The sequence below is a fragment of the Nannospalax galili genome, unplaced genomic scaffold (genome assembly GCF_000622305.1).
Source record: "Nannospalax galili isolate Female #2095 unplaced genomic scaffold, S.galili_v1.0 scaffold158, whole genome shotgun sequence".
Classification (NCBI taxonomy): Eukaryota; Metazoa; Chordata; class Mammalia; order Rodentia; family Spalacidae; genus Nannospalax; species Nannospalax galili.
Window position 1 is genome coordinate 9,531,152 of NW_008345290.1, and position 9,690 is coordinate 9,540,841.

Below are 9,690 nucleotides of genomic sequence, written 5' to 3' on the forward strand. Positions count from 1 at the left end.
TGAGAGTGGGAATTAATAACCTGGAAGTAGAGTCCCCAGCAATGTCTTGGACTTTTTAATGTAGCAGTCATTCCTGCAAAGGTTTGTGACTTTTGGTTGGAGAGTATTCTTCAGGTTTCACATCCAGGATCATGTGTCATGATTCCATAGGAAGAAGAGGTGTGTGAGAAGAAAACACGGCCAGCCCTTCGTTATATGTCCTGTCCACACATATTCCCTTCTTCACCTAAATCAAAAGAGAAAGTCATGTTCTTGTCAAGACAGAAGTGAAAGACATCCTGGGTGTATTATTAATCTTTGCTATAAACATAAGCCTGTCAGGCTTTAAACATGAGTAATCAAGAAAGTAGCTGAGGGCTGCCTGGGAAACATACTCTGACAGTCTGAACTGGGAGACAAGTTGCAATCCCTGTGTGAGATCCCCCACTGATGTCACTGACTGCTCCTTCACTTGTGTTCCCTGCACTCCTGCAAGTTCCTTAGCCAGATGTTTAGAGTTAGAGAGCCTGCCTCCAAGAGCACATCTTACACCATGCAGAGAAAGCATCAGGCTCACAGAAGAGACTCACTTAGGCAGCAGTCAAGAGTCTGGGAGGGTACTCTAGACTGGCAGGAATGCCCAGGACATGGGAGACAGGCGGTACCGGCCTATTGCTGCACCCTGAGCAGCACAGTGCGTCCAGCCTCAGGCACAAATCTTCTGTATCCCCTAAGGGTCTGACAGCGAAGTGGGGCAGGGATTTGCTGGCCCCCAACTTCATGCTCCAAAGGCTCTGATTTTCAAAGTGCTTTCTCTTCCCTTCAGCTCCACATGAAATGTCCTCATGTTACCAGACAACTCGTGCTCACTGATTCTCCTGGAGGCGTTTTCTCTGACCTGTCGCCCAAGTCTGGATTGAGTGTTCCTCTAAGTGCACACACTAGACATCCACCTGGGTGTGTTGTAACTGCTGGTTTTCTTTACTAGACCGAGAATTCTAGTCTTGATCCCTCTTTTGTCTCCATGGCTTTTAGCGCTATCTGGGCTTAGCCGAGGGCTCAGAATTTTTGGAAACACATTGAAGAGGTGGTGTGTCTGTGGAGTGGAGGGATCCAGTCACGAATCACCCTCTCTGGAGAACTCCAGCCCTAGGCCCCACTGTCCCCGCAGCTCAGACTTAGGACTCCGTACCTGGGAGGTGCCTCGAGGCTGGGACCCGCCTCCTGGGTGCCAGAGCGACCCCGCCCGCCGGGCCCTTTCCCCAGCCCCAGGCGGCGGAGCCGCGGAGAGCAGGTGGAGGCGGCTCCGCCTCCGCGTCCCGGCCGCAGCGGAGGAGCCGGGCGCACCGAGCGGAGCGCGGCCGGTGGTGCACCGCAGCGGACCGAGCCGAGCCGGGAGGCAGCGGGGACGGCGGGGACTGCGGCGGCAGCTCCAGTCCAGCGGGGCCGGGCAGGGCCAGCTGCAGGTAGTGGCTGTGCGCGCGTCCGGGCGGGAGGGCGGCGGGGAGGCCGACGCGTGCTGGCGGCGGTGGTTCCGTGGGTCCCGAGGCCAGGGATCCCCGGAATGCAGTCCCCGCCGGCGCCAGGTCGGAGCTGCGGGACCGCGGCGACGAGGCGGTCAGGCCGGGCTGCGTGGTGACCTCCCGGGACAGCACTCTCCAGTGAGCTGCTTCTGGCGCCCGGGCCTCCTCGGCCTGGCCCTCCGCGGGGCTCAGCTTGCTTTCCTCGCATCACCCCAGGAACAAAAGGCTGGGGTCCCGCTGGGTGGGGAATGTAGCGGGAAGGACCCTGGCGTGAGTAAGGAAGACCTGGGAACCCGCACAGCTGGAAGTGGTCGCACAACACTGAAGCAGCCCCCAGGGTAAAAGCCAGCGGAGCTTGGAAGTGACTTACCCAAGGTCGCACAGCCCCATGTGACAGAGTTGGGGCTGCAGCTCGGGTTGTCCCAAGGCTCATCTGCGAGCCTGCGAGGTGAGAAACCAGACGTGTCCAGCCATTTGCGTCTCCAACCCTGTGCATCTCGCCACCGGGCTTTAAAGTTCTTTGGGTGCCTGCGACTATTCCCCCTGCATATCTAACCTGGAAAGTTGGGGAAGGGGTACCTGGCAGGCCTTAGTTCTCAGGAACAGTGCCTTCGAAGGGTGTCGTGCCTACCGCGTGGGTGGGTGCTCTGGCCTCCCTGGAAAGTTCTGCGGGAAGAGTCGGGGGAAACCGGTCCAGTGGCCCCACGAGAAACCAGAAGCATTCTGTCACTCAGGGACCTGGAAGAAAAATTAAATTACTGGGCAGGATCTTGGGATTCCACATTACCCTCTGTGCTTGGGGTCCTTGGCTGTAAATGAGGACCTTTGTTGGGCAGACCTTTCTGAAAAAGTGTGCGTGTGTCTGGTCTCCTCCTTGCTAGAATCCTTTGTCACTTCGGAGAGTGGTTCTTGCCAGGCAACACTACAGTCATCACTGACACTCTAGCCTTCTTTTAGAAACTCGTTTTTAAAAATCTAGACCAGTGATAGAGGACAGAAGAGGGACTTCCTGGTGGCCTGGGCAGGGCTGAAGGAGGTGCTGGGCCTGCCCCCAACCTTGTGCTGGTAGTTGTCACACCGATGAACGCTTAGACATTTATGAAAATATGCGCTGAAAACTTGGGCACTTGACTTAGATATGTTTTGCTTTCTTAAAAGCTTAAATAAAAATTTAATGCTGCAGTACATTGGTGATGGTAGCACAGATTGCTGCAGTTTTCCTCTAGTGTATTCTAGAGTTACATTTAAAAACCACGAAAACCAAATCAAAAAACAGAGGGGGCAAAAGACAGTAACAAGAAGTGGCTCCTGCACTCGCTTTGCTAAATGCCTTTCTAGGCATTACCTGGAGATCTGTAGTAACCATTGCAATTACTCTGCTCTTTTCACAACAGAAAGTGACAGAGGTTTAAAAAAAAGAAAGAAAGTGACAGGGGTTAAATGACCTACCCAGGGAAGAACCTGGATCTATAATAAGAACCTGGATCTATAGACTTGAAATTATAGAAATGCACTATAAATAGGCAATTTGGGGGTGCCTTAGCAGGCCGAGAGATCAGACTGCCTTTCCAGAGGTGAAAAGCTGCAGTGCACCTCCTGGTCCTTCTAGGAGCCTCCGTTTTCCGGCAGTTGTGAGTGTGACACGGAGTTACACTAAGTCAGCACACAGCAGAAGGGACGGAGGAAGTGTGTGTCTAAGAACATTCAGTTTTAGGAATGGGAGAGAGCCAGCTGGCCCAGCCTGGCAACGCTCTTTTTAGGAGATTCATACAGTACAGGTTGTGATTTTGCAGTCATCCCAGCATGCACATGGAGAAGAAATGTTAGAACCTAGAACAGAACTGAAACTTCAAAATGAGATTAACAATACAGGATAATGTGGAGGATTTTCACACCAGGAAGTCTGTTTGCCCTACATTCTATCATTATTTCTATTTAATGCTAAAATCTAAAAACTCCAGAAAGGCCAGTGAGATGGCTCAGTGGGTAAAGGAGCCTGCTGCCAAGTCTGACAACCTCAGTTCATTCCCCAGTACCCATATGGTAAAAGCAGAGAACCAACTCCCATAAATTGTCCTTTGACCTCCACAGACTGTGACATACAAACACACCCACTCACATACCCACAAACACACACACAATAAATAAATGTTTAAAAAAAAACCTACAAAAATAGCTCAGCAGAAAAAAGGAAATTTATTTTCCAGCAAAAGTGATTAAGTATACATCAACTATGGTACGGAAATATTTGAAGCTTTAGAGAACAGCAACATTATATAAAGGTGAAAGACCTGAGAAATGTGTCATGATGTATAATCTAATGATCTTATACAGGTGAAAATTCACAACTTAGAGAAATAGAAACGTGTTCGTTTTCCACTAGCTTAAAACTGTAGCATTCAATGCTTGTCTTATTCTGGGGACTGTGGGATTTGGGTGTAAAGAGCCCCGAGTGAACCACCTACTACAGAGGCGTCCAAGGCTGAGTCCCCTCAGCCCAGTACCCACCACGAAGTCATCTGCAGGCAGTTCTGCCTCATCAACCACAGTGTTCCTGCCACTGGCTGCTGAACATTTAGAGAGGAATTGTAGTGTTTGACTAACTTGGCTGATAGCATGACAAAACAAACTTGAAGAGGGAAGTATTAAATCGGAGTTCAGGTTGGTGAGAAATGATTAATTAGTTTTTACGTTGCTGTTGAGCAGAGCTAGAGTCGCACAGCTCTGCAGCTGGGGAACTGCCATGTTTCTCACTGGCTTCAGCCAGTAATGCCCTTGAAAGCGCCCCTAGCTATTTGAGCTCTTTCCTTTGTGGAGGGGGGGGGACTGGGGAGCTTTTCCCACACCAGTTGTGCTGCCAGGAATTGTGTAGCGAATGGCAGAGTTCAAACATCAAGGGGAGTAAAGTGAAATAGGACAGGTGTGGCAAGAACACTGTGTTGAGGCAGCCACTGTAGGGAAGCCGTTCAAGTGCATCTCGAAGGATTGTGTATCCCATTCTGTGTGGGGGATGCATTCCAGCAACAGGCTGGATCTCAGATGGCTGCATAGAAGAGATGTCAGAAGTTCGAGTTAGCTCTAGAAGAAGCTAGACGGAAGCATAGGTGACCTCAGATCTTTGAGTTTCAGGGCCCAGCATCTGTGAGAGTGTGTGGGGGTGTCAGAGCAAGGTGCCCAGACTGCAATTTTTGGTTCCTTCAGAGATAATTGCTAACTTATACCAAGGCCAACTATGACCTTGACAGATATAAAATCATCCTGAAAGCCCTCTTGGGGAGCTTACTCTTCATAGCCCCACTGTTAAAGGGTACACTGAAGCCAAGGGCTAAACCGCTCACAGATCCATGGTGTGCTACCCTGCTCTAAGATCCTGTGGACACCCTCATCCTAATCCCACTATGTCATTGACCTAGCAGCCTCTTCTTTACTGCATCTCAGCTCCTGGAGAACAAATGCTATACCCACTTCACCTGTTCCCAGCATCACTACCATGATGGGTACTCCCTAAAGGTTGTTGAATACATAAGTGAATGTATGAATAACTTTGTTCTTATTTTTATTGAGACAGGATCTTCCTGTAACCCCAGCTGGCCTGGCACTTGCTATGGCGATCATGGAGAGCCACTTGCCTCTGCTTCCTTAGGTGCTGAGATTAAAGGTGCCTCACCACCACATCCGGCTATGAATGTATGCCTTTAACAGTGGTCCAAGAGTCAAGTACCTTTTATATCATCTATTGTTTTACTTTTCCTGCTTCAGTTCCTTCTTTGGCTCCAGACCATCTGCCCTGATTGTAGAGATGAGATCTGCATATTATTCTTTACGCCACGTGCTTCAGAACACCTGAGCTTGAGTTTTGCATTTACCACCAATTTGTTGCATGAAGCTAAACAAATTTCCTAACCTCTATGTGCCTTGGTTCCCTCATCTGTAAAATGAGAACCACAAAGTAATTAGGGCTGGGTGTGGTGGAGCATGCCTTTAATCCCAGAGGCGGGTGGATCTCTGTGAGTTCAAGGCCAGCCTGGTCCATATAATGAGTTCCAGCTGGGGCTACAGGAAGACCCTGTCTTAAAAAGACCAAAAAAACCCCAAACCAAACCAAAACAAAAAAACAAGTAATAGGGTAAATAGAACACTGTCTTCTCCCAAGCACAGAGTTCAACAAAGCAGTGATATTTTTATTTGGATGGTGATCTGGTGTTTTAGAAAAATTATGGGTCCTACATGTTCCCTGTTCCAGAAAGCAACTGAAAAAATTACCCAAAATAGGCAGTAAGCAGCATAAAATTAATAATGAACTGGGCTAAAAGGAGTACACAGAGCAGAAAATGAGATCAAATCAGAGATAATCTAGAGGACTGGAATAGATCATAAGAGTACACTCTGCAGAGGTGGCATTAAAAGCTGGTCAGAGCATCCCAGCAGCCAAAACAAAAAGAAAAACACAAATCGTTACCCGATCTATAGCGACCGCGACCCTGAGATAAGCACAGATCAGTTACCAGCTCTTCCTGGTCCTGAAACCTGGGACAGCTTCTCCTGGCAGGTCTTTAAAGCCAACACTGTTTCCATAGAGAGCTGAGTCTTCAGCACAGCCTTGCCTACAGACAATGGAAATTTTGAGGCAGAGGACAGTATATACTTCCTGGAACTTTATTGACCACAGAGACTTGCTGTTTTCTCACCCATGTGCCCAGGAGAGAGGAAAGAGTTCTGCTTTGGCTGAAGCCATTTACATGAACCACACGAGTCAACCAAAAAAGAACCAAGGCTGTCTCTGAGCACATATGCTCACTAACTGGTTTTGATGTGTTCACGGCTTTTCCTCATACTAGTAAATCCTTGGTTTATCTATACCTGATTTTCATGTGGGTGTATGTGGTAATTTGTGTGTGTGTGTGTGCACATGCGTTTATATGTGTGTGTGTACATTTGTATATGTGTAGACACATGTGTATGTGGAGACCCAAAGTTGATGTTGGGAATCATCCTTGATCTCTCTTCCACTTTATTCAACAAGGCAGACGATCAAACCCAGAGCACAATGATCGGCTACTCTCACCAACCAGCTTACCCTGCGGGTCCCCTGTCTCTGCCTTCCAAGGCTGGAATTACAGGCAGGTCACCAGGCATTTTGCATTTAGATGAGTTCAGGGGATCTGAATTCCAATCTTGAAGTTTGCATGGTAAGTGCTTAACTGCAGAGCAATCTCCCTGGTCTCACACCTGAAAATTGTGCAGCAACCTGTTTGAAAAGGAAGAAATTCAGTGCTGGCAAAATAAATGATAATATATTTTTAAACATTTTCAAAATCAGAATAACGATAGTCATATTGTTTTAGCTCCCTTCCGTGTGTGTGTGTGTGTGTGTGTGTGTGTATGTAGTGCTCAGATATGATTTGTATCTGTTAGGATTGCATTCATCTGCAGCAAAAGCAAACAAAAAGAATGCATGCATCTGGATCTACCTTAAATAGATGAGAGCTATTTGTCCTGTGGAACTAGACTTTCAAGTAAAGTCAGCCTGGGCTGCTGCATGCAGCTCACAAAGTGCTATCAGAGACCAGTTTCTTTCCCTCTTCCTGTTTCTCCATCCATCGCCTTTAGGGCTTCATCCTAAATCTGGTTGCCTCATGGTCACAAAATGGCTGCTATAACTCTAGACTTCCATTGATAGGCTAGGTAAGAAAAGGTGAGTATGATAGCTGCAGTGTGAAGTCCATTCTATTTAGAGAGGTTTTGCCTTTTCAGAAAATGATGCCCTCCTCAGACCTTCTATTTAAATCTCATTGACCAGAATGATGTCACAAGATTGTTGTAAATGTAAGAGTCAGAGAAAGTAAATCTTTTTAGCTGAGTAAATTACAGCACCCTCCCCATTAGAGGAGGGATGCTTAGTGAGTGGGAACTAGCCATTCCCAGACTTAATTAGCAATTCCTGAAGGTGACTCAGTCATTTTAAATGTTACACTTTCTAGATCTTCATGATAGTAACTCTGGAGCAGGAAGTACACCAGGTGCCTCCTGGAAGATTCCTAGATCCCTCCTGCCAGCCCCACCCCTTTTCCCACCAGAGCACTTCAAAATAATTCCCAGTGAAACTCACTTCTCTGCCCCTTCTCCCCGTCCCCACCCTCTCCTGCTTCCCCTCTTTTAGCATCTGGCAAGATGCTCCAGAGTTACCCTGGGGTCTTCCTTATCCCCATTCCAGACACTCAACCTGATTTTCTCCCTGGCTTTTCCCATCACCGTTACACGAAGATGCACATGTTGATTCCTGGATGGTCTGGTTCCTGGTCTTCTCTCTACAAATTGTATTCCATCCACAGCCCCCAGGATTGAAACCACTGGCTTTCTTTCATAATATTATTAACATATAATTGTACAAATTAATGCATCTCACTGGGACATTTCCACATACATTTGATCTCAAACCTTATAAAATAAGCCCCTTGTTGAACTGCACAGCAGCCCATGCAACTATGAGCAGCATACCACACCCTATGCTGGACACAGCTGGCTCCTCCCATCCAGCCCTGTGGTCACAGCAGGCCTGGGCCCCATTCTTTTCTATACTCTGTACTTGCCCATAATCCATGGAAGCAGTTCATTCATGTTTCCAAAGTGCTTGTATTTTTCTTGAATTTTTCTGTGCCCTGGATTCTGCTTTGCTTGTCTGAATAATGCTGTCTGTTTTTAAATTACAGCATCATTTAAAGATTATTTGCATATCTTAAAATCACCCTTTTAAGGTATATAATTTCACTGATGTTTAGAATAATTAGTCATGTGGCCATTGTTTAAGACATTGTTTAAGGGGCTGGAGAGATGGCTCAGCAGCTAAGAGCACTGACTGCTCTTACAGAGGACCCGGATTCGATTCCCAGCACCCACATGGTGGCTACAAACTGTCCTTAACTCCAGTTCCAGGGGAATCCAAAGCCCTCTTCTGACCTCCGCGGCATTGCACGACACGGGTGCACTCACATACATGTAGGCAATACACTCATACACATAAAATACCAGGGGAATAAAGCCCTCTTCTGACCTCCGCGGCATTGCACGACACGGGTGCACTCACATACATGTAGGCAATACACTCATACACATAAAATAAAATAAAAATAATAAATTTTTTTAATTCTTGAAAAGGACATTGTTTAAGACATTTTCATCACCTCAAAACTCCATTAGTGGTCATACCCCATTCTCCTCCTCTCGGCCCCAGACCACCACCAATCTACTTTCAACTCTGTGGACTTAGCTATTCTGGACAGTTTGTATGAGTGGAATTGTACAGGAGTGGTCTTTCATGGCTGGTTTCTTTCTCTCAGCATAATATTTTTAAGGTTCATCCCGCTGTAGCATGAATCAGCCTCTATGTCTTTTTGTTTGTTTGCCTATTTGTTTGTTGTTTTGAGGCAGGGTCTCACTATGCAGCCCTGGATGGCCTGGAATTCACTATGTACACCAGGCTGACCTTGAACTCACAGAGATCCACCTGCCTTTGCCTCTGGAGAGCTGGGATTAAAGGTGTGCACTACCACGCCCTGCTCCTTCACATCTTATTGCAGAATAATATTGCATGTTATGCTCATACAGTATTTTGTCCATCCATTCATGAGCTGATAGTTGGAGACTTGTTTGTACGTGTTGATTGTGAATAATGCTGACCTAGGGATGTAGCTCAGTAATAGATAGAGCACTTGTCTCAGATGTATAAGGTCCTGGGTTTGATCCCCATGAATGCAAAGAAAAAAGAGGATGAGGAACAGGAAAAGGAGGAGGAACAGGAAGAGGAGGAGGAGGAATGCAGTGAATGATGAAACAGTCTTTATGTGCAGGTTTTCATGTGACTGTGTCTGCACATGTCTTGACTAGAGTCTTGGGGGTGGATTGACTGGGGCTCAGGTACTTGATGTTTAGAACCTCCAGGGCTGCCACTGCTTTCCAAGCCACAGTCCCAGCAGCAGTGTATGAAAATGGTGCTCCAGTTTGTAGTATCTTGGTATCCTTTTCATTCTTTTGTTTTCAATTTTTTTTTTTTTTTTTTTTTTTTTTTTTTTTTTTTTGGTCTTTTTGAGACAGGGTCTCCCTGTAGCCCCAGCTGCCCTGGAACTCACTATGTAGACCAAGCTGGCCTTGAACTCACAGAGATCTGCCTGCCTCATTTTCAACTTTTAAT

General features: G+C 47.0%; 1 protein-coding gene across 1 annotated transcript in view; it reads left to right on the forward strand.

Annotated features, from left to right (window-relative positions):
- Nucleotides 1-1,339: 1,339 nt before the first annotated feature.
- Wipf3 (WAS/WASL interacting protein family member 3) overlaps nt 1,340-9,690 on the forward strand; it is a 107,885-nt gene continuing 99,534 nt past the window's right edge. The window contains exon 1 of the mRNA XM_029567566.1: nt 1,340-1,445. The gene's annotated coding sequence lies outside the window, so the exon portion shown is untranslated. The remainder of the gene's footprint in view (nt 1,446-9,690) is intronic.